Source organism: Acomys russatus, chromosome 22 (genome assembly GCF_903995435.1).
Source record: "Acomys russatus chromosome 22, mAcoRus1.1, whole genome shotgun sequence".
NCBI classification, from domain to species: Eukaryota; Metazoa; Chordata; class Mammalia; order Rodentia; family Muridae; genus Acomys; species Acomys russatus.
In genome coordinates this window covers 19114923-19141463 of record NC_067158.1, presented here as the reverse complement: position 1 = coordinate 19141463, position 26541 = coordinate 19114923, and positions in this window count along the sequence as shown.

Below are 26541 nucleotides of genomic sequence, written 5' to 3'. Positions count from 1 at the left end.
TGGTAGAAAAATAATCAGCTCTTAGACTAATGTGCATTCACATAAATATTTTCAATGACCAACTTCTGATTCCTCTACAGCTAGAAAAAAAGATTTGCTGGACATGATAGGCTTTTCCCCACTGGAGAGAATTATTTTGTGAGACTTAAGATTTCCCACCGGAGAATTTCTTGATGTAGGTACCAATCAGCTTTCCCTTTTTCATCTGCATGCTCTAATCACTTATAATATTCCAAACCAGCTAATTCTGAGAGGGAAATAAAACCTATCATATCCCCCCCAAAACATATAGTTTTGGATTTGACAGACACACTGGAGACTCCCTACTCAGTGCATTAGTTAGTCTCTTTGTTTTCCTATGTGTGTGTGTGTGTGTGTGTGTGTGTGTGTGTGTTTGTATATGTGTGTGTGTGTGTGTGTGTGTGCATACTTCTGCTCTCTATAATAAAGGGCTGAGTGTTGACCTCATAGTTTTACTACATTTTTGTTTTTTAAATTGGTGGAGACAAAACTTCTACTCCTGGTACCCTAGACAAAGTTCCATGAAGGTGTCAATTTTGTACTTTCTAATGTCTAAAGTATCATCCAAATACTGAGAAGCTCTATTTTAATTTCTCATTGCAAGTCACAGATGATTCACTAGACTCAGTATCTCTTATGAATGTGTTGTAGGCTTATACTGACATTATACTGGAATTTTGAGCATGCCTTTACTAAGTTCCCTCTACCATTTGTCCCATCACTTAGTATACTCCTTCTATACCCAAAATACAATAATCATTTTGTCTCTCCATTTCACTAACAACATATCTTTAATCCATCACTTGGTCCTGAGAGATTTTCTCCATATTTTATTTTAAATATTCCACCCACCTTAGTCAGAGCTCCCTCCATCTTTTACGAGCATTCTACAGATGCTTCTGACAGTTTTCTCTAATTTGTTTTCATTCTTCACAAAGCAGCACGATGACCTTACTTAATGCCTTCTTCACTTGGACCTTAAACAAAGCCATGGTCGAATCCCTGGAACTGTCCTATATTTCAGAACCTTATTCAGGTTGCATCACCATGTTAACTAGCTTCCAGGTCCCATTGCTTCATATAGTCATGAAAAAATACTTGCTAATCTTGACCTGCATGATATACTTTGAGTGTCATGGAGCTCTTACTTTGTTTCTCATCTTCTCGTCATTCTTAATGATCTACTTCAATTATTATCTTTTTATAAGCCACTGAATTATATTTATATTTATACTACCTATGTACATTTACACACAGAGACACACACACAAACACACACATGTATATATACATATAAAAGTTGGATCTTAAACTTATCATAAAAGATTTTTTTTCTCCTGTGGTAGAGATTGTTCATGCTGGCAAGCACTCTATTATTGACCAATCCCCATAAACTTCATCATGGAATTTTTAACACTCTGTTAGATATAATTGAAACAGTAAAATGACATGCATTTAAGGTTTACAATTTGTATACATATGTTTTGACATATGAATACATCAATGAAACCACCAGCATAATCTACATAATAAATACAGCCATTATATCATTGCTTTCTCTTTGACATTGTAAAAACACACTAATCTCTCCTTTCTGCTCCTCCTATCGACCTTTCTTATCACACTTATTTTATTGAACAAAATTCAGAAATAGACACCACTCACACATACACATACACACAAACAGGGAGAGCAGTGGGGGTGGAACTCCACAGGTCAAAGCAACATCAGAAAGGCAGCACATCACGTGGCTATCACTCAAGACTATAAAAGGAACACCTTCAATACTTAAATAAAGCTCCCTGCCCCTTTTCTTCCACCATCCCCTCCTTTCTCTCTGGTGATACTTTTGTGTAGCCACTCTGACCACACCTGTTAGAACTTTATGGTATAAATCCTTTGAGTATATTTCTAGTTCACCAAAGAACTGAATTGATAATACTCTAAGAGTGTACATATAAATGCTACCATGTTGACTGCCCATTTCAACTTCCACATCTCCAAGCAAGTGGTTTTGGTCTACTTAATCTCAAACAAAACCCCTTAGAGCCTTTCATTACTCATTTGCACCAAAGACTTCTGTTGAATTTCTTCCTGCTATAGATAGCTGGATTGTAGGAGTTTCATTTCCTTACTATCATCATCTTTTCATTCAATGTCTTGTCAAGTTCAAGAGATATGCACATATTGACTCTTCTTCTTCCCTTTATTTATTCCCCAAGCACAGCAGGAGCTAAAAAGGCTGGCACAGAAGGAGTATCCATCCAAAAAGGCTGGCTCAGAAGGACTACCTATGAAGTGGATACTTCTTTTTTACTTTATTTGGCTACATTTATTTGCAACCCCAATATTAGGAAATGTGCAACTTTGTCATTTTGTTGAAGAGAAATGTCTGAAGCTTCTCAGTTGTGAAGATTACAAAGTAATTTTCTCCTTGATACAAGAAAAATTCCTTAATGCTTCTGCCAAAAAATATAGTAGCAGTATATTAGTTAAGCCTGCTTTCTTTCTCTCATCCAACAATCAGAAAATACTTCTCGTATGGAATCTTAACAAAATTGCTGTACATCCCTCATTTTGAAGATTCCAAAATGAATCGGCATTGTTTTATGTGTTTAGATGGGAAGTAACTACATAGATAAATAGAATGAAGAAGTATGTAAGTAGAGAAATAGATGTGAAAATGGTTGTCTGGCATTAAAAAACACAGGACTGGATACAAGAAAAGTGAGAATAGAGGGCACTTACCAGCCTGACCTCCCTCTCCAGGAGATGGCACTTAACACAAAAACCTCATTTATCTGCTGCATTGTAATTCTCTGCATTTGTTTACCACCCACTTGCAGTAGCAAGAGCAGGCACATCCATAAAGTATATGATTTAACACAACGCCACTTTTATTTCTCCTATAATGCAAACATAAGGAAAGTGCAATAAACATTTTCTAAATTATGTGTGAATATATAAAAAAATAGCTTGTAAACCTCTCAGCTTGTGCCGGAATAGTGTTCATATTTTCTATTGTACAAACTTTAAAACCTATGCCTACCTTCCTTTATTAATCCATATGATTTACATGAATAAAATGTTAGGAAGTTGGAACAAAGCCATTACAAAATAAAATCAGCCAGTTCGTGTATGTTGTTGCTAGCAATTACAAAATAAAGTGTCAGACCTCAGCTTCATTTGAGGTAGGCCTTTAGTCCTGTGAGGTTTGCTGAAGTTCTTGATCTCTGTAATCTCTTTTGAAAGGAGCTGTAGATGGTGAGAACTCTGAGAGGTATTCCAACATTTGAGTACATCATTTTTCTGTCACTCATTTCATCATCTTGGTATTTATTGCTCGCTCTTAATTTTCTTTCATCTTTTGGAAGTCTCTTTGCTCTTCTATTTCCTACTCTGCTTTTTTTACTTATGTTACATAGGTGTGATGAAAGTTTCATATCAAATCTTTATATTCTCCTGAGCTGATCTAAATAATAAATTCTAAAATCATGATTTCATTTATTTTTCTATCTTTGTTATTTAACCCGCAAATATTGTGTTGATATTATTTTCAATATTTTCTCTATTCTCTCCAAGTTCTATAGTGCCACATATTTCCTTTAATCATCCTGACACGTTCTCTATGTTCTTAATCACACACACACACACACACACACACACACACACAAACACACACACACACAAACACACACTTGCACAAACACACACAAGCACAAAAACGCATGCACACACACTCACACGTACACACACACACACACACACACACCCCTATGAGGTCAATTTAGTGTTACTCATGTATTGAGAACTGACCTCTTGGGTCAGCAGGGGCCAACCTGGCACTAGATAAACAGTCGGTGGCCTTCTCTCTAAAGAAAGGGAAAATTGTGGAAAGGGGAACAATAAGATTGTAAGGCCTGGAGGACAAGGAAGTCTGGCCAACAGTATGTTCTAAACAAAATAGCAACAACACACATGAAATATCAATAATATGACTATCTAAACAAGCCCTGAACAATGACCACAGCTGTTGACATGACAACAGAAACAGAAGAAATTTCCCAGGGCCCCATCTCTAACAGAAGAGCTATAGGCAACCAACGACTGCTAGGAGAAGGAGAATCAGATTTTTACTACTAACCATGTATGTGGACTTTAACATTCAGTTGGAAACTGGTAACTTACTGTTTTATGAATCACAAGAAATTTTTTCTTGGATATTTATTCATAATTTTAAGTTTTGCTTTTTCTATTAAAATTTATCAAAAAATCCCAGATTTTCTAATAACTACTAAGACTACTCAAGATGCATGAATGAAGATTTTTTTTTTCTTCCCCGCAAAACAACTCTCCTTTCGTTTACAATTATTTTTGAGTCCATGGTTTTCTAGCATGCCTTGCCTTTCTGGAGACCACTGATCATCCATGTGTCTCTAGATTAGAGGTAGGGACAGTTTTCTTTTCCATGGGCTTACTTGTTATTTATTTATTTATTTTTAGTGTGTTTGTTTGCTTTTTTGAGACAGGGTTTCTCTGTGTACCAGAGCTCTGGCTGTCCTGGACTTGCTTTTTAGGCCAGGTTGGCCTTGAACTTACAAATAACTCCCTGACTTTTCTTCCTAATTTCTGGGATTAAAGATATGCATCCCCATGCCCCGAGTGCATACTTATTTCTGAATTATCCCGTTAGTGTGGTAAGAAATTCATAATAGTCTCAAGGCTGCTTGTTTCCATTTGTGTCTAATTTTAAAACACTGAAAACATGTCTAGGTGTTTGGTGGGGAGCCATTAGACTTCCTGTGACATGAAAGGAGGTTGTGCAAGTGGATGGCCCAAGAAGCTAAGCAGGCAGACTGGGAGAGAAAAGAGAGGGGAGCATCAACAAATTTTATGTTAAAATTATATTAAAAATGAATGTGTTGTATGTTGATTCTAAAAATAAAATAAAACAAATTACAGAAAAGTAATATCACTTATTCCTTACACCTCTCCAGTTCTGTAAGCAGAAACAAACATTTTGATTTTCAAAGAAGAATTTTATATGTTGTGTTCAGTTTGCACCTACTGGTGTCAGGCAGGATTTCAGGTATAGTGAAAGCAGGCTTGAAATCACAAGGCAATGTCAGCCTAGCACTCTATAGTCAAGGGGAGCTATGAGAAATAGCAAACAAAAACACAAATACAGAGTATAGTGCATAATAATAAATGTTAAATAGGGTAACTGCTAATCACTAACAAAGTCAGAGAATAAAGGCTTTGGTTCAGGCTGTGACTGGCAGGCAGTTTGGACAAAGAGTATGCCTCACAGTGGACTTAATTGTTTCAAAGGTCACTGTGACGAGAATGCTAAAGGAAATTTGAAGGAGGTAAGGCAGAGTTTCACATAATCACTGTAAGAACTTCCAAGATGTATTAACATCTTAACAACTGGTGGTTGTGAGTGGCTAGTCATATTGAAGGCAATTCATTTAGTGTTGACTGATGAATCAAAAAATAAATTATAACATTAACATGATAATGCAAAAATAGCTATTCGGGAAAACGGCATATGCAAGAATATGTATATTGAAATATTACACTTTAAATGCGCTTTGGATCTGGAACAACTGTGTCATCTTGCTTTGATTGTCTGTATTTTGAAAGATAGACTAGTTAAGCCAGTGCTCATATCACTAAGGTGTTCATGCTTTGTAAAGGAATGGCTCTCTGCCACACTGACTCTGTACACTTGTCACAGTGTCAAATATTTCTCTTTGATCTTCATGTACTGCACAGTAATGACCACAGAAATCAGACCAATGCAGGATAGGAAGAAGAAATTATAGGGAAATATTTTGATCTCCATGAATTAACTACTAGGAAGTAACTCACTTTTCCAGTGTGTCTCTGTATTTCCTTGGTTCTTTAATGACCTATAAAAGGTTTTCCTCAACACTTCAGAGATAAACAAATTCCCATCTTTGAAATGAAAATTTTGTGTTTTGTGGGAATTGGTATATAATGTGTTTTCTTTTAGATGGGGGGGTGGTAATCAGGGATTAAACCCAGGCCTCTCCATACAGTGGTCAAGTAGGTTACCTGTAATTTGAGGAAGTTATATTTACATCTGATGATGAGTATACACTGAAAAAAAATCTTTGAATCACTTAGTGTACTTATACAAAATTTTCTGAAGAATTCAGTTTAGAAACTCCCTAATCCTGTGGACTCTCTTATGGGGATGGCAAGATAGACTACTTATCTCTCATCAGTCAGTATAGAACTCTGCCTTTTTTCTTCTCTGCTTAAAGATATCCCTGAATAGTCTTTTTAAACTGCCTGGGACAATCACTAAGACAGAGCCTTTGACAATCTGATTTAAGAAGAATTTTCACTCTTCAAAAAATAAATATGGCAGAACTCTCAGCTAGAGTTACCCCCATATCCTCCGAGAAACTTACCCTATCAAAGGTCTCCAACTTGTCCCAGAGATGCCCTGCCTTGATTTCCCTTGTAACTCCCAGCCTTCACTCTCCTCAGATCAGATCCCCACCCTCATTCCTCACCTCACACCGTCTCTCACCCAGTTCCTTCACTTCATACACTGCTGACGTCTGTTCTATTTCCCATTCTGAGTGGAATTCAAATATCCTCCTTTGGGTCCTCCTTGTTATTTAGCTTCTTTGGGTCTGTAGATTGTAATATGATTATTCTGTACTATATAGCTAATATCCAGTTCCAAGTGAGTATATACTATGCCTGTCTTTCGGGGTATGGGTACCCTCACTCAAGATGATCCTTTCTAGTTCCATCCATTTGCCTGCAGGTTTCACGATGTCCTTGTTTTTAACAGCTGAGTAGTATTCCATTGTGTAAATGTACCACAGTTTCTTTATCCAATCTTCCGTTGAGAGACGTCTGGGATCTTTTCATTTTATGCCTATTGTGAATAAAGTTGTTATAAACAAGGTTAAGCAAAAGTCCTTGTGGTATGGTGGATTATCTTGTGCATATATGCCCATGAGTGCCATTGCTAGGTCTTGAGGTAGAACTATTCTCAATTTTCTGAGAAAGTCCAAATTATTTCAAAAGCATTTGTACAAGTTTGCACTCCCACCAGGAATGGAGGACTGTTCCCCTTTCTCCACATCCTGATCAGCATGTGCTGTCACTTGAGTTTCTTATCATAGTCATGTTGACAGGTGTAAGATGGTATCTCAAAGTCCTTTTGATTTGTATTTCCGCGATGACTCAGGATGTTGAGGGTTTCTTTAAGTGCTTCTTGGCCAATAGAGGTTCCTCTGTTGAGAATTCACCATTTAGCTCTGTGACTGAAGTGGCCACCTCCTCCCTAGCCAAATAAAACTTTCAGTGAAGGGAGCAGGACACCAATCCTTCTGTAAAAACTCCACTCTAAAATTTACCCTGCCTATAAGATGTGTAAGGATAAGGATGAAGCAGAGATTGAGAAACAGCCAACCAATGACTGGTCCAACCTGAGTCCCACCCAAGAGGAGAGTGCCAACTCCTGACACTATTAATGATACTCAGCTATGCTTTCAGACAGGAGCCACACAATATTGTTCTCTGAGAGGGTCCACCCAGCAGTGGAGTGAAACAGATACTAAGACCTAAGACCCACAGCCAGACATTATGCGGAACTCAGGGCATCTTGTAAAAGAGTCAGGGAAGGATAGAAAGACCTTGGTGAGGGGGGGTGGGAACAACAAGAACTCTTCCAGAAGACTAACAGATTCAACTAATCTAGCCCATTGGGGCTTACAGAGACTGAAGCACTAAACGAAAAGCATGCATGGACTGGATCCAAGCGCCTTACACATATGTAACTATGGGCAGCTTGATCTTCATGAAGGTCCCCTAGCAAGGGGAGAGGGGCTGTCTCTGACATGGACTCTACTGAGTCTTGAATCACTTTCCCCTGGCTGGATTGTCTTGTCTGGTCTCAGTGGAAGAGGATTAAGCTTGGTCCTGATGCAACATGATGTGCCTGGGTGGGTTGTGGGAGGGGTGTCCCCTTTTCTGAGGAAAGGGACAGGGAAAAGAGGAAGAGAGTAGGACCGGGAGAAGAAGTGGGAGGGGGATGTAGTCAGGATGTAAAGAGAATAAATAAAAAAATTTAATTTTAAAATATGCTACACAAAAGTATTCTAGACAACATTGTGAAAGTTACCATACATATTCCACCTTTAGGAAATTAAATTTCTGCAAAGAAATGTAGTAATGCTTTGAAGAACATATAGTAAAAATGTAAACATTCTGTCTTAGTTATTTTTCTATTGCCACCTATAAAGCTCCATAACCAAATCAACTTACAGAAGAAAGAGCTTGCTGGGGCTCATGGGTCCAAACAGTTAGTGTGCATGACAACCATGACAGGGAACAGAGCAGCAGACAGGCAGTTGTGTCAATGGAGCAGTAACTAAGAGCTCACATTCTGCATTCTTACCCATAAGCATGATGGAGAGAGAGAGAGAGAGAGAGAGAGAGAGAGAGAGAGAGAGAGAGAGAGAGAGAGAGAGAGAGAGACAGACAGACAGAGACAGACAGAGACAGAGACAGCGAGAGACAGAGACAGAGACAGAGACTGCTTATCACCATGATACACCTTCTCCAACAAGGCCAACCCCCCTATTTTTCCTGAACATTCCCACCAACCTGGGACTAAGTATTCAAACATGTGAGCTGATGGAGACCATTCTCATTCAAAACTGCAGTAGAAACCTTAGGACAGATTTTCTAAGAAAAAGTTTAAAGTTAATAATAGTTAGTTTACAGAATATGGTTAAAGAGATTAATGAATTAAAGAAACAAGAAAAATAGAAGACAAAAGAGAATAAAATCTTCTTTGCTTCCGTGAGTAAATTATAGTGGTCCATGAGGAGTAATATAAACAAATATAGAAGCAAATATTCTGTGCTTCTAATTTTAAGTCCTGTGTCCTCAGTGGTAATATATAACCACACAAAGTCCTTGTTTCCTCCTCTGTATAATTGGAACAGTTGCAGGATTTAGCGATAGGCTTGTGGCAAGCGGGAAGTTAGTTAATATATGTGAAGTCTTTCAGTAGCTAGCTGCCACTTGCGTGTAGCCTCAGCATCTATTTTGTGTTATTACTTAATGGATAGCGTTACTGGCAGTTCAGAGTAATAAGTTCTCACATTCACAGCTTTACAGAACAGCAGGAAAATATTTCAAGGTTTTGGGAAATGTACAAATAAATAAGAGAGTAACAGAAAATTCATTTGTTTTATTCATCTCATAGGAACACACTCTGGGGTAATTAGAAAGTTTTTGTACTGTAAAGACTTACCTTTAACCAAAATGTGGGAAATGTCTGGGTCTGTGAATGTGAATGCCAGTGCAGCAGAGGTCAGGGGCAGCAGATGCTCTTGAAGCTTGAATTACAAGCAGTAGTGAGACCCACTTAGGGTGCTGGGATTCTAATTCAGATCCTGGAATAGAGCAGTACATTCTTAATTGTTGAGCCATGTTTCTGCCCCATACCACTTTTATTATCCAACATCCATTTTTAAAAACTTCAGAGACCACACAGATATCAGTCTTGAAAATATTGAGTTACTGGTTGTTGGACAAAAAAAAAAAAAAAAAAAAAAAAAAAAAAAAAAAAAAAAAGTTTACATTCCCTAGGATTAATTTTATTTAACTTTTCTGTATAAGCATTTTATTGTGCTCATTGGCAACTTTTATGCAGTTTCCCACTTTATATGTTTTGTTTCAAGTTCTAGGAGATAAGGACTGCTTAGAAATATTTACTTTGTCACAGAGGTGAGATTGGTTTGTCAGTATTTCTACACAAGAATGGATGAGCCAAGAAATTGCGGCCACATCACATGCCATTTGAAAACATGCTCTGGAAGGTAAATGCTGAGGCTATAGTTAGGTCCTTCCTGCTATATAAGAACATTATGATAGGCAGATTTGGGCCCAGGGGTCCCGCTCAAACTAAGGCACCAGCCAAGGACAATACAGGCGGTAAACTTTAAACCCCTACCCAGATCTAGCCAATGGTCAGAACATTCTCAACAGTTGAGTGGAGAGTGGGATATGACTTTCTCACGTACTCTGGTGCCTCATATTTGACCATGTCCCCTGGAGGGGGAGACCTGGTGGCACTCAGAGGAAGGACAGCAGGTTACCGAGAAGAGACTTGATACTCTATGAGCATATACAGGGGGAGGTAATCCCCCTCAGGAACAGTCATAGGGGATGGGAATAAGGGGAAAAGGGGAGGGAGGGAAGAATGGGAGGACACAAGGGATGGGATAACCATTGAGATGTAACAAGAATAAATTAATAATAAAAAAATAAATAAAAAACAAACTAAGAAGTTAGGGGAGGTGTCAATCTGTACATAATAACATAAGCACACTGTAAAAGATCTGATCTCAATCGACTTTGGCTTCATTATGTCATTAGTGCGGATTTCAGATATCTTACCTGGTTTACAGACTCTGCGGGAAAAAGTGGGAAGGAATGCCCTGGAACTGAGACCTGGCTCACCATTATTTGGAAGAATGAAAGTGGTCACCTACCTCACGACTAAACCACCTTCCTGATTAGTATACATGAAACCCCCTATAAACATAATCAACCCAAGGTTTCCTGCTGCCTCCTACCTTTCTCTTTAAACTCAGTGGTATTTTGGATTGTACTGCCTGCCCTTTGTGGCGATGGAGCTGATGTTTTGTGTGTCTCTCTACATCTTCTATTGAACTCTTTTCTGCATGAATCTAGACCTTCCTGGAAATCTAGTGAGATGAACAACAACAAAAAAGAAAACTTTAATACTACTTCTTCAAATAAAACTTTCTTGCCCACTCAGACTTGGATCATGACCAGAAAATCAAGTCTTACATTCTGAAAAGCAAATGAAACAGAATAGAACAATGCTTATTATGAAGTATTGCTATAGGAATTTCAGTCACTATGATATCGATTCTATTTTTCATAAAATACATGAAGAGTTTTCATATAAGCAAATTAACCATAAGTTTTACTGTCTGTAATGATTACATCTCCTGGAGGTTACATAAAGTCTGATGTGTAACACAAAATATGAAGACATACAATAATATATTTATACGATCACAGCTTTGATAACATTCCTTGACCCATAGTCACTGAAGTAGGACACTAGACACACTTCTCTACCATTATGTTTGTCTTTCACTATAGTTATGTTACAGATGATTTGATGAGGAAACAGTCATTGAGAAACATTAATTCAGATACTTAGACGTAACTATAGCAAAATAACATTTTGAGATATTTTCATAAATCCATAAATGTCTGATAAACAACAGAGTTGAAACTATTGATGAATCCATAATAATAACTTACATTATAATAAAAATTTTAAATACATATTTCAAATTAATTTGTCATTTTAAAGCTTAACTGTCAAATATTAAATGACATCATTATTTTCTACAAATAACTTTTTTATCAGTAAAAATAGCAGTAACTACATGACATAGCTATTTCCAACATCTTAGTTTACTTGGGATAATTTCGAAAGAAAAAAATGCTAGGAAACTAAGGATTGATCGGGTAGACTCAGACACCCAAAACTTATCTCCCACTCAACTTCATGTGATCTTTTAAAAAGCTATGGCTAATAACTCTGAGTCCCATTAGCATTGCCCACATAATGGTGGCAGTGTGGCTAAGAAGCCTATTTGCAGAATGTCCCCAAAGGAATGTGATTCTCCCTTATTCAGTAGCCATTGGCCCTCAAACCTTTCTCTGATACAGAAGAGCATTGATCCCCAATGATATGAAGTGAGGGAAAGAAATATTCAAGATTAACGGTTTACGTGGGATAGGGAAATTGGGAAAAGGAGACTGTCAAGAGTGGATTAACCAGAATTAAGGACACATGAAGAAACCTTATGAAAATCCTCTGATTTGTAAGGTGATTTAAAAACTTACAGCAGCGCTGTTTTTGAAGGGCTCTTCTGAGTCTTGTAAGCTCCTAACAGACAGGGGTTTCAGAGTGTGGGGAGCCACTGTTAAACACTCAACCCGTAAAGCCAGTGCATCCATGCCAGCCAATTTCCATTCACAATTCTGCAATGACTGACCCTTGACTCACAAATTTGAAACTATCATCTTGTCTGTTTCCTCCTTAGAAACCACAGTAAATCCATACTCCTCCTCTTGTCCTATTTCATACCTTGCACTAATGGATGTGTCCAATCACAGCCCTACATGCTGTATGCATTCTGGGAAAACTATAATGTGGTCCACATAAAATTGTGGACCTCAATCAAACTACTATGCGACTTAAGTTTTGCAATTTTTGTAAATTATATGGTTCTTTGATAACTTTATACACTGCAATGTCATGTCACAATGTGAAAAAGGTTTCACATCCTGCAATCCTATGCATTGCTACAACTCTGTAAGGATGTTTAAGCTTATGCCAAACACAAAAGATCTAGTTTCATATATAGAAAATATATTTACATAAAAGGAAATTTACTGTTGGTACTGAACAGTTAATGTGTGTAATATAATATTGCATTCCATGATTGTTTCACTTTATTTAAAATTCGATCTATTGACTATATGAATAGCACTAGAATTCCATAACAGTATGTGTGACAGTGTAATAATGTGAGTGAATATGCACATGTGTGTGTGTTTGTGTGTGTGTGTGAGAGAGAGAGAGAGACAGAGACAGAGACAGAGAGAGAGAGACAGAGAGACAGAGGCAGACAGACACACAGACAGTCAGACAGTCAGACAGAGACAGAGGCAGAGACAGAGAAACAGATAGAGTTGGGAGAACTTCAGGTGTGCTTTCCTTTCACAAAACAATTAAAACTGGGCACTCCAATAGCTTCAAATTCTTAGTGAAAATATAGTTGTATAACTTATAAAATCCTTAAGGTCTTCATCCCGATTAACTAAATATATTGTTAAGTAATCTTATTATGTTGGTTCAGATTTCAGCATTACATCTCTACACATGGCTTTGAGGCAACAATGCTCTATAAACTTCTAGCAACATAAAACCTACTTTTAGGTGGGAGAAAGTAAAAGATAAAATGAAAGTTAATGTACAAGGGAGAGCAGCAGAGATGGAGGATGGAAGATACTCAGAGCTTGAGAGTGGCTCCTCCAGTGAAAAACTTATCTTTCTGGGACAAGAGCTCCAAAGCTGTTGAACTCACAATCTGAGAGATGACAGAAATAGTAATTCCATTATATTTTCAAGTTAATATCTTCAGCACAGTGTAATTATTACTATAATTATTCCTGCTAGAGTTGGCACTTTTATATAATTTTTAATTTGATCATTTTCTAAATTAAAAGCTGCTACAGTTTTTTCCTCCCATAGCAAATGCAATTCTTAAACACATTCTTAGCCATACTTTAAAAACTCATTAAATATTTCATTTAAAGATACTCTTTCATTATGCAGTGAGGTATAATACATTTTTTACTCTTATGCACCTTACAAATTTCACACATTAGACAACTCTCAATACAGCCTAGATGTTTTCTTGATTTACAACACAGGTAATAAAGCATAGACATGGATAGAATGAATTCTATTGTCTGTTCAGTATGTAACTTCATACATAGTAAATAAACATAACCTTTATTGCTTTAATCGATTAGCTGAATTCTTCATAACATAGCATTAATCATAAAATTAAAGAAACTCTTCTGCAAATGTTACTTTATAAAACAACCATTCTTTCTAAGTTCATTACTTAAAGCAGGATGAGCAGAGGAGATGGCTCAGTGTGGATCAGAACTTGAAGAACAAGTGCCAGAGGTACATCTCAAGAACACAAGTAAATAGGAAAATAGCAATGGGAGATTCACTGGAAATGCACATGTGTAGCACAGTGGCAAAAACAAGAAGGTCCTTCCCTTGAAAACACGGTAGAAAGGGATAATCAAAACATGATATTTTCTTCAATCTCCAGATGTGCGTCATGCATCCAAACTACACATGCAATAAGTACATATATACTAAAAATAAGAAAATCTAGGATAAAACATTTTCCTGTTTTCCTCAAGGGAGGAGCTCAAGTTCTTCAGTTATGAAATCTTCAACAGAAAAGAGAAGTTTGAATGTAGAAATGTGTTCCTTCCATTCGGTATGGCCTGCTAACAGACAAGGATGGATAGATTTTATAGAGACAATGAAGTTCTCCAAGTTTCCAAGATGGAGATATGCCATGCTGTACCACGTAAGACCGCAGGGAAGCACCAGCATGGCGCAGGGCACAGAATGGACAGAGAACCATGGATATCTCTGTAGGATTTTGTTTTCAGAATCCAGATGACTTGGTAGAAAGAAAAGATTCATGTCACACCCAGCTAAATTTCCTGTCTCACCTAGGAAAGAAAATTCACCCTGAAGCATTTGTGGGTGCTACTATCTGGGACACAGACTCACTGTAAGTAAAACCAGGCACTGAAAGTAAAATAATTCACAATGCAATGAGGACAATCATAACAGTGTATACTCAGAATCACAGCTTAGCTGAGCAGGGACTCAGAAGGAATAAACAGTGCCGATGCTGAGACCAGGAACTTGGGCTTTCCCACCTTATAAACCATAAGAGAAATGAGTCTATATCTTCATGAATCATCTATTCTTGAGTATTTTGGTATAGACACAAAAAATAAACTAAAAACACTTTTTATATCCTTAGGAACACATAAATCCTCATAGTTAGAGCCAGTTTGTCTGTCTGTATTTAGCCTAGGAGCACAAGTTCAGCTTGCTACAAAAAAAACCACTGATAAACTAAAAGACAAAAGGAGGTTTGAGTATATACCATTTAACTCTTTCTGCTTCTGTGTTAACTCACTCATTATGATCATTACCAGTTCAATTCATTTGTCCACAAATTTCAGCAATTCCTTGTTTTTAATAGCTGAGTAGTGTAAATGTACTAGTTTCTTTATCCATTCTTATACTGATGGACACTTAGGCTGTTTCCATGATATGGCTATTATGAATAAGGCTGCTATGAACATGGTTGAACAAATGTCCCTGCTCTATGCTGGAGCATCTTCTGGGTATATTCCAAGGAGTGGAATAGGTGGGTCTTGAGGAACCCCTATTCCCACTTTTCTGAGATGGTGCCAGATAGATTTCCAAAGTGGCGGTAATAGTTTGCATTCCTACTAGCAATGAAGGAGTAGTCCTCTCTCTCCACATCCTCGCCAGCATGTGGTGTTGCTTGATTTTTTGATCGTAGCCATTCTGATGGGTATAAGATGGAATCTCAGAGTTGTTTTGATATGCATTTCCCTGATGACTAAGGAGTTGAGCATTTCTTTAAGTGTTTCTCAGCCATTTGATATTCCTCTGTTGAGAATTCTGTTTAGTTCCAAGTCCCATTTCTCAATTGTCAAATGGTGTATACTCACTTATATCTGCACACTAGCCCAAGAAGCTTGTCCAATGAAAGTCTTCACTTACCAGGAAAATGGGACAGAGGGGAGCAATTCCTACTGAGACTCTTGGTGAGAGAAACATGGGAGAATGACCAAATAGAAGGATCCAGAGTGTCTTAGAAATCTACAAAAAGAACATTATGATGGGTAGACTGGGCCCTGCTCAAATTATAGCACCAGCGAAGGCCAATACATTCAGAAAACTTCAAACACCTACCGAGATCTAACCAATGGACAGGACATTCTCCACAGTTGAGTGGAGAGTGGGGTCTGACTTTCACAGGAACTCTGGTGCCCCATATTTGACCATGTTCTCTGGATGTGGAGACCTGGTGGACCTCAGAGGAAGGATAGCAGGCTACCACGAAGAGAATTGATACCCTGTGAGCATATACAGGGGGAGGAAGTTCCCCTGAGTCACAGTTATAAGGGAGGGGAGTAAGGGGAAAATGAGAGGGAGGGAGAAATGGGAGGATTCAAGGGATCGGATAACCATTGAGATATAATATGAATAAATTAATAAAATAAAAAAGAAATATATAAAACTGAAAAAAAGAGGTTTAAGGTGATAGGAAAACTAAGAACTAGTAAGATAGGGACTGTAAGCTTGAAACTATGAAACATCTATAACTTATATTGCTGAGACATGGAATATTATATACATAATGGTGTATTGTGCATGTGAAGTGTGAATCAAAAAAGTCATGGAAATAAGGAGCATATAATTGTGATCATGAAAGTAAGAATGTACTCTGATTTGGGACATTCAGTGTCACATATGAAATGCAAAGAGAAAAAAAAAAACCAGAAAGTAAATTTTAACAGAGAATGTGCAAGAACTAACAATCAGAAAATCTGTGATATACACATCATGGTAAGATCAGGAGAAGAAAGAATTATGTGGCGAACCAATAAACAAGAATTTAAAAAAAAAAAAAAAGAGTAAAATTAAAAAAACAAAAAGATGTAATTGTATGCCATAAAAGCTTCAGAAAATCAAACACAAAGAAAAAATATTGAAAGGAAAATGTTAGAGGTTGCCTTATATATGCAGAAGCAAGTCTAAGAGTTACATTAGGCGTTGCTTTATAAACCAGGTGTGTTTGAAGACAGCCGACTGAGGTAAACACTAGTAAGAAAAAATTTTCACACAGAACTAGGGGAGGGGAATATGGTGAAAGTGGGAGAGCTGGAGGAATGGAATGACACAAGTTAGGGGAAAATAATGGACATGTAATCTGAATAAATACATTAGTTAAAAAGAGAACTTTCGGTGACACAAATTCGTATGCAGTGAAATCAAATGTCATTAATGAGGAAGAAACTAATACTTCCAGGGCAGAAGAAACATGAGCTTGAATCTAGTAGACTGGCTATTTCATGAGTTAGAAAGATTTTGAAATGAGAAAAATGATGTAGGACATATATTTGCATCTACATAAAGAGAGAACATTAGAAATGAAATAGATGGAATAAAATTGTATTTTACTCTTATTCTTAAATGATTTAAGAGGTCATGTTGTATGGAATTAATTATAAAAACAATATATTTCATGACTATAGTTTCTGGGAAACAAAATGGATTAGAGCCTTGTTTTAAGAAATGGACAAGAAGAAGCATGAATTCTCTATTTTTTAGTGTCTTTTTTATTAATTCTTTCATATTACATCTCAATTGTTATCCCATTCCTTGTATTCTCCCACTACTCCCTCTCTCCCACTTTCCCCCTACTTCCTTCCTCTATGACTGTGACTCGGGGGATCTCCACCCCCTGTATATGCTCATAGAGTATCAAGTCTCTTCTTGGTAGCCTGCCATCCTTCCTCTGAGGGCCACCAGGTCTCCCCATCAAGGGGGTGTGGCAAAAAAAATGGTGCACACGAGTTAATATGAAAGTCAGTCCTCACTCTCCACTCTCCACTCAACTGTGGAGACTGTCCTGTCCATTGGTTAAATCTGGCTCGGGGTTCGAAGCTTACTGTACATATTGTGCTTGGCTGGTGCCATAGTATGAGCAGAACCCCTGGGCCCAAATCCACCCATCATAATTTTCTTCTAGGATCCTCTGGGTCCATCTATTTCCCCATTCTCCCATACTTCTCTCACCAAGAGTCCCAATAGGATGTCCTCCCCTCTGTCCGACTTTCATGATAAGTGAAGATTTTCATGGGATGTGCCCCTTGGTCTAGTGTCCAGATATTAGTGAGTATGCACCATTTGACTCTCTCTGCTTCTGGGTTTACTTACTCATTATGATCATTTCTAGTTCAATTAATTTGTCCACAAATTTTGGTAATTCCTCGTTTTTTATAGCTGAGCAGTATTCCATAGTGTAAATGTGCCACAGTTTATTTATCTATTCTTCTACTGAGGAACATTTAGGCTGTCTCCATGTTCTGACTATTATGAATAAGGCCACTATGAACATGGTTGAGCATAGGTCCTTGTTGTGTGGTGGAGCATCTTCTGGGTATATTCCAAGAAGTGGAATAGCTGTGTCTTGAGGAAGCCTTATTCCCAGTTTTCTGAAATAGCACCAGATATATTTTCAAAGTGGTTGTACTAGTTTGCATTCCCACCAGCAATGAAGGAGTGTTCCACTCTCTCCACATCCTCGCCAATGAATCCTCCATTCTAACGAATATCCACTACCTATTACCTAGAACCATTCTACCTGAAAGCACATTTAGATTAATTGTAATGCCATGGAAAACTAATAGAAATTAAAATAAGTATAACAGATATGCTAAAAAGGGAGAAATTTGAATCATGTAAATCAAATCCTACAAGATCACTAAAAGTAAAGAAGTCAATACAAGGTAGAAAACAGGAGGCTGAGCAGGCATCTCAGTCAATAACATGCTTGTTGTACAAGCAAGGCCTGATTTTGAGCATCAGAAACTATTCAATAATCTGAAAACAGTAGTACATACCTGCAATCTTAGTCCTAGGGAAACAGAGACAGGAGACTACCTGGGTCTTGCTGGCAGAGCATGAGCAAGCACACACGCATAGAATATGTGTGGACACTAGAGAACAACTTGCTAGAATTGGTTCATTCCTATCTCAAGGCCTCAGAGATCCAAATAAAGTCATCAGGCTTAGTGGTGCCTTTTCCCCCTGGGCTTTCTTACTGCTTTACTAATATTGCTTCATATGATTTTAATGCAGTGGTTATTATTTATCCTGCTATTATAAGACATGGACACCAGTTAGATTTTTAGTTACCTTAAGACACAAAGGGTGGACAGACACTAGCCCCCTAAACTACCTTATTATATCCCAGGCACACATCCCATGCAAAATTCCCATAAATACTTGCACATGCTCCATTTGGGCTGCTTTTCATCAAACCAATCCTCAGAGCAACTACTCCTGGCCATGTGTTTCTTCTTCATGCTAACCAATGGCAATCTCCTATCTCCTCTCCTTTTCTCTCTTCTCTTTCTCTCCCAGGATCTTCCTGCTCCTGCAAGCCCATGAACCTTCAGTCCACATAAGCCTCTTATGAGCTGCCCAGATGTAGGCACTTTTATTGGCCAATCACAAATAATTTGGGAGCAAGGTTACAGTGTCACTTGGTGTATATGAACATTTCCTCTTAGGACTTAAAAATCTCAGGGTACAAGCAATTTACAATTAAATACATAGCACCAGACCATCCCACAACAATTTATTATCTTAATCTTGCTATCTTACTATCTTAATCTCTTGAATCGAGTCTACATCAAACAATCAAAGTGATGTTTACCATTCTGTGCTATATGTCATTTGCTTTACATCATTTTCGAGTAATATTAGCCTAGTATTTTTCCTGTTGCCTCAACAATATCAAAGATGCTGAGTAGACATTGGTAACTAATATCACCCAACCTCTCACATCTCCTGGAAGTGAGTTCTAACTTCCACTGCTTGAGACAAAGAATGCCAAGCTTTCTGCACAAAGCTGGATACTTCCCTAACAGCAAGATGTGCTACTACTATGTCTTCACTATGTTTTCTTCTCTGGTTTTTGGTGAATGCCTTTAACGAACTTAACAAAAGACACCACATGTGTTTTAGACAAATTGACATAGATAACAAATTGTATGGCAGGTACCCCATCCACCTTTTGATTGATGTTGGATACAGATCAGATAGAAGTGACAAAATTAAAATAGCCTGAGAAGAACAGCTTGGAGTTAGTACCTTGAAGAAATAACCTCTTACATCCAAAATAAACAAGAAGCCAGCACATAGGCCCAACTGGTTGAGTGGGTAAGGAGGGTGTTGACCACTTCAGTTGTCTAAAGCTTGCTTATAAGTGTAGATTTCTTGTCTCACAGTGCTAGCCAAGGGAGACACAGTATCAACTAGGATGCACAGAGGTAAGTGATACCGTGGTTCCAGCTGGATTGGTGAAGAATTAAGTAATAGATCAGTTTCATAACTGATCTATAGAAAGTCATGTTTCAGATCCTAATACAGCCTTGTTTTGTTTTTTTCACCTGTGCGCTGCCTGTGAGTACATTTTCATTCAGAAGATCTACTTCAAAGGATTTGAAGACAGAATCATTGCAGATGGTTTGCTCAGCACCTTACCAGGAAGCACCTTGGTGAGCATGAGTCTTCTACTGTCACACATGAAGGGATGGGAGCTGCCATGGTACCTCAGCATTGAAGAGTTTTAAATAAGATAAACAAAACATTGACATTAAAGTGAGGGTATTTGGAAAAAACATTTTCTCGAGATTAGAGTTATTGTTTCCTCTATTGCAGGGAAGCCCTTTGATTAGTGTTTGCTTCAGAAATGTCTTCAAAATTCCCATTTCCCACTTCTACAAGTGAGGAATAGTTTGAGTTTTACTATTGCTAGTTATTTTTGAGGTTAGTGATGTGATTCAGGGACAAAGGACGTAAGACGCCATTTGTACTTATTTCTCTATAGCAGCTTCCATCTTCTGCTGCAGCACTGGGGGATTATTCTGCACTGCTTGGACCGCTGCCACTCTGCACAGTCTGCATGTACGATTATGTTCCATTAAGCACTTCACTCCTTATTTCTGAATTCTTTCCCATAGATAATGGCATTGAAGCAGTGTAAAGCTAACATTTTATGATAAATGCATGATATACTCAAGGTAATAGTGCCAAATAATTAACTCATTTGCAAGAATGTATTATGTTTGATAACCTGAAACATCTAAAATGTCTAAAAGTATTTTTGTCACGTGTAGTTCAGAAATTATTTGAGGTTTACAATATATCTCTGTGTGGTAAAATGACTGCCAATATTCTAAAACCTGAGGCCTCAAAATAAATGGTATGATTTTTTATAAGACAGTTGAGGAACCTAAATTTCTAAATATATTTCCCAACTATTCTTTGGTTGAAGCTTACTGTTTTTAAATGAAAGATGAAAACAATACATGATATTATCATGGGACTTCACATGAACTGTATATTTATGGAAAATCTATTAGAATAAGCTTTACACATGAAAAGTCTTCAAGGTTAATTATCTGCTTGTAGAGAAATCTATAAAGATGGGCATGTCTGCATTCCATATGCCAATGCTACTTAATTTTTTAAAAAATAATTTTAATATTAGGCAAAACATTAGTGAAATACATGCTGCCAAACCCATGGGTTTTCAAAAATTAAGACAGATTATCACTAAGTAGTCTAAGTCCTATGCAACCCAAATCATCCTGCCTTCGTTCTAAGGTATAAAAATAAAATCATATATTTTTCTTTTTTGTCCTTCTTTTTTGAGACAGGATTTTGCTCTGTAGCACAACTTGGGTTTTAATTAGTGACCTGTTCTACCTGCCAAGTGCTGGGGTAAAAATGTGACATTGTGCCAGTTTCTAACACTAACTTTCAATCATAAAGTAAAATACATAAGGACATACCTACTTTCCAGGGTTCTTTCCAGGATCTCATAGTGTATTCAACATTGAGTCTCCTTAGTCAACTTTGATTAGTGACCCATTTTAAGAATTTCCTTGTTTGGAATGGTCTTGAAATGCTGTGTGATATGTTTTTAGGGTGTATTGTATCCTGGCCTTCTGCTAGAATTTGAAGTTTTTCTAATGCATGCTTAAATGTCCTGATGCCATGGGTGTAGGGGAAGGAGACAGCATAGGTAAAGTCCTGTTTTCATTACTTCGTATCAGTGGTACATACCATGTACCATGACAGTGGTAACCATAACAACCGGGATGAGGAGGAGGTTTTCTTTTTTATACTTTCTTCTTTGGATTGAAATCACTGGGCAAAGTCTACAAGCAAGAGGGCCATAGCTCTGTCCTTGTGGGTACAATTTATGTTCCTCAATCAGTAGGAGTTATTGACAGATTTATTTGCCCTTCAGTTATTCATTTATCAATGTTCTTGAGTTATAATCTGGATGATAACATACTGTCTTATTCTTCCATCGAAATTTTTCTAGGTTTTACCACTGGAAATTCTCCTGTTTTTGCCTGTGTCCCTGTAACATACCAACCCTCCTGACTGCAGAAAAAAAAAAGTATTTATTATTTGAGTTGTTTTAATCACTTTATTACTTTGCCACTACAAGATGTCCTAAATTCAATGTGGACATTTCCTACTTCAATCCTAGAATGAAATATGTGTTCAAAGAGTCCTCTCTTACCAAAGATAAGGTCTAATCAGTAAAAATATTATTGTTACTCTGATATGTTTGATTCTGGTCTCCTAGTGCTAACAAACCCATAAATCAGTGACTGTAGTAATATTAGTATACAGATGTACATAGTTGTAAATTTTTCTGAGACTACTGATCTATGCATATCTCTGCCTACAGCTGCATATTTTAAAGAGAATGTAGGTGGCTGTTAAATTATTAGATGAAATCCACACTCCACAGCTTTCTGATCTACAGGACATGATAATTATCACTTCTGTTCCCAGGAAGAACATGCAACCAATATCATTACAATCCTCAATATTTGCTACTATTTACAAGCAAAGCCACAGGTGATGACGTGGTTCCTGTCTGGTAATGTAGTTCACTGTAATCAGACATACTCTGGGTAATATAGTTCACTGTAATCAGACATACTCTGGGTAATGTAGTTCACTGTAATCAGACATACTCTGGGTAATGTAGTTAACTGTAATCAGACATACTCTGGGTGATGTAGTTCACTGTAATCAGACATACTCTGGGCCACAATTTCATTCTGTTTCATCCTGTATTGTGTCAACTAATTTTGTCACCTTTCTCTGAGGGCAAAATAATTTCTAGTATTTTTGGTAACCTTTCAGTATTTGTAGGATGGAAAGAGAGAACTTCTCTGTCATTTTCCTGTTGATGAGCTGGGTCTTGTATGTGTTTTCATTGGTTAATGTAGGTAAAGGTCTATAAGGTAGTAGGTATCCTCAGTGAACAAGCCTTTGTCTACTTTGATTTCTTTTTTTAAAATTTTTTTATTAATTTATTCTTGTTACATCTCAATGTTTATCCCATCCCTTGTATCCTCTCATTCTTCCCTCCCCCACATTTTCCCATTATTCCCCTCCCCTATGACTGTTCCTGAGGGGGATTACCTCCCCCTGTATATGCACATAGGGTATCAAGTCTCTTCTTGGCAACCAGCGGTCCTTCCTCTGAGTGCCACCAGGTCTCCCCCTCCAGGGGACATGGTCAAATATGAGGCACCAGAGTACGTGAGAAAGTCATATCCCACTCTCCACTCAACTGTGGAGAATGTTCTGACCGTTGGCTAGATCTGGGTAGGGGCTTAAAGTTTACCGCCTGTATTGTCCTTGGCTGGTGCCTTAGTTTGAGCAGGACCCCTGGGCACAAATCTGCCTATCATAATGTTCTACTTGTAGGTTTCTAGAACCCTCTGGATCCTTTTATTTTGCTATTCTCCCATGCCTCTCTCATCTAGAGTCCCAATAGGATGTCCTCCCCTCTGTCCCAGTTTCCTGGTAAGTGAAGGCTTTCGTGGGACATGCCCCTTGGGCTAGTTTGCAGATATAAGTGAATATATACCATTTGATTCTTTCTGCTTCTGGGTTAACTCACTCATTATGATCATTTCTAGGTCAATCCATTTATCTACAAATTTCGGGAATTCCTTGTTTTTAATAGCTGAGTAGTATTCCATAGTGTATATGTACCACAGTTTCTTTATCCATTCTTCTACTGATGGACACTTAGGCTGTTTCCATGTTCTGGCTATTATGAATAAGGCTGCTATGAACATGGTTGAGCAAATTTTCTTGTTGTGTGCTGGAGCATCTTCTGGGTATATTCCAAGGAGTGGAATAGTTGGGTCTTGAGGAAGCCCTATTCCCACTTTTCTGAAATAGCATCAGGTAGATTTCCAAGGTGGCTGTACTAGTTTGCATTCCCACCAGCAATGAAGGAATGTTCTCTCTCCCCACATCCTTGTCAGCATGTGGTGTTGCTTGAATTTTTGATCTTAGCCATTCTGATGGGTGTAAGATGGAATCTCAGAGTTGTTTTGAACATTTCTTTAAGTGTATCTTCGCCATTTGATATTCCTCTGTTGAGAATTCTCTGTTTAGTTCCAAGACCCATTTCTCAATTGGATTATTTGGTTTGGTGGTGTTTAATTTCTTGAGTTCTTTATGTATTTTGGATATCAGACCTTTGTCAGATGTAGTGTTGGTGAAGATATTTTCCCAGTCTGGAGGCTGTGGCTTTGTTCTCTTGACAGTGTCTCCTGCCTTACAGAAGCTTCTCAGCCTCATGAGGTCCCATTTATTAATTGTTGACATTAAGGCCTGGGCTGTTGGTGTTCTGTTCAGCAAGTTGTCTCCTGTACCAATATGTTCCAGGCTCTTCCCCAGTTTTTCTTCTAACTGACTTAGTGTCTTTGGTTTTATGTTGAGGTCTTTAATCCTCTTGGATTTGAGTTTTGTGCAAGGTGACAAATATGGGTCCGGTTGCATTTTCTTACACGTAGAAATCCAGTTAGACCAGCACCATTTGTTGAAGATGCTATCCTTTTTCCATTGAATGGATTTGGCTTCTTTGTCAAAAATCAAGTGACCATATATGTGGATTCATATCTGGGTCTTCAATTTGATTACACTGATCAACCAGCCTGTTGCTGTACCAATACCATGCTGTTTTAATTACTATTGCTTTATAGTACAGTTTGAGATCAGGTGTGGAGATTCCTCCGGAGCACCTTTTATTGTACAAGATTGTTTTAGCTATTCTGGATTTTTTGTTTTTCCATATGAAGCTCAGAATTGAACTTTCAATGTCTTTAAAAAATTGTGTAGGTATTTTGATAGGGATTGCATTGAATCTGTAGATTGCTTTTGGTAGGATGGCCATTTTTACTATGTTAATTCTCTCAATCCATGAGCAATAAAGATCATTCCATCTTCTCAGGTCATCTTCAATCTCTTTGTTCAGAGTTTTGAAATTTTTTTCAAACAAATCCTTCACTTGCTTAGTTAGAGTAACTCCTAAATATTTTATATTGCTTGTGGCTAATGTGAAGGGTGTGGCTTTCTTAATTTCTTCCTCTGCAAGCTTGTCATTTGTGTATAGGAAGGCTATGGACTTTTTTTAGTTAATTTTATATCCAGCTAATTTGCTGAAGGTGTTTATCAACTGTAGGAGTTCTCTGGTGGAATTTTGAGGGTCACTTATGTACACTATCATATCATCTGCAAATAGGGATGATTTGACTTTCTCTTTTCCCATTTCGATACCTTTGATCTCCTTTTGTTGTCTTCTCGCTCTGGCTAGAACTTCGAGTACTATATTGAAGAGATATGGAGAGAGTGGGCAGCCTTGCCTTGTTCCCAATTTTAGAGAAATTTTCTTGAGTATCTCACCATTTAATTTGATTTTGGCTATTGGCTTGCTATATATAGCCTTTATTATGTTGAGGAAAGTGCCTTGTATCCCCGATCTCTCTGAAACTTTAAACATGAATGGGTGTTGGATTTTATCAAATGCTTTCTGTGCATCTAAGGAGATGATCATGTGGTTTTTTATTTTCAGTTTGTTTATATGGTGGATTACATTGATGGATTTCCGTATATTAAACCATCCCTGCATGCCTGGAATGAAGCCTACTTGGTCATGATGAATGATATCTTTGATGTGTTCCTATATTCGTTTTGCAAGTATTTTATTTAGTATTTTTGCATCAATGTTCATAAGAGAAATTGGTCTGAAATTCTCTTTTTTTGTTGAATCTTTGTGAGGTTTAGGTATCAATGTGACTATGGCCTCATAGAATGAATTTGATAATGTTCCATCTATTTCTATCTTTTGGAGTAGCTTGAAGAGTATCGGTATTAGCTGGCCCTTGAAGGTCTGGTAGAATTGTGCACTGAACCCATCTGGCCCTGGGCTTTTTTTCGTTGGGAGACTATCAATGATTACTTCTATTTCTGTAAGGGAATTGGGACTATTTAGCTTGTTTATCTGTTCTTCACTCAACTTTGGCAAGTGAAATTGATCAAGAAAATCGTCCATTTCCCTTAGACTTTCATATTTTGTGGCATATATGCCTTCAAAGTAGTATATTATGATTCTTTGTATTTCTTCAGTGTCTGTTGTTGTGTCTCCCTTTTCATTTCTGATTTTGTTGATTTCAATACTGTCTCTCTGCTTTAGTTAGTTTGGCTAACAGTCTGTCTATCTTGTTGATTTTCTCAAAGAACCAGCTCTTGGTTTTGTTGATTCTTTGGACTGTTTTCTTAGTTTTTAATTTGTTAATTTCAGCCCTGAGTTTGATTATTTCCAGGCGTCTACTCCTTTGGGTGTTTCTGCTTCTTTTTTTCTAGAGCTTCCAGTTGTGTCGTTAAGATGCTTATGTGCAATGTTTCTAATTTCTTTTTAAAGGCACTTAGTGCTATGAATTTTCCTCTTAGCACTGCTTTCAATGTGTCCCACAAATTTTGGTATTTTGTTCCTTCATTTTCATTGAATTTCAGAAACTCCTTGATTTCTTTCTTTATTTCTTCCCTGATCCAGGTGTCATTTAGCAGAGAGTTGTTTAGTTTCCACTTACGTGTAGTCTTTTTGTTGTTGAATTGAAGCCTAAGAGCATGGTGAT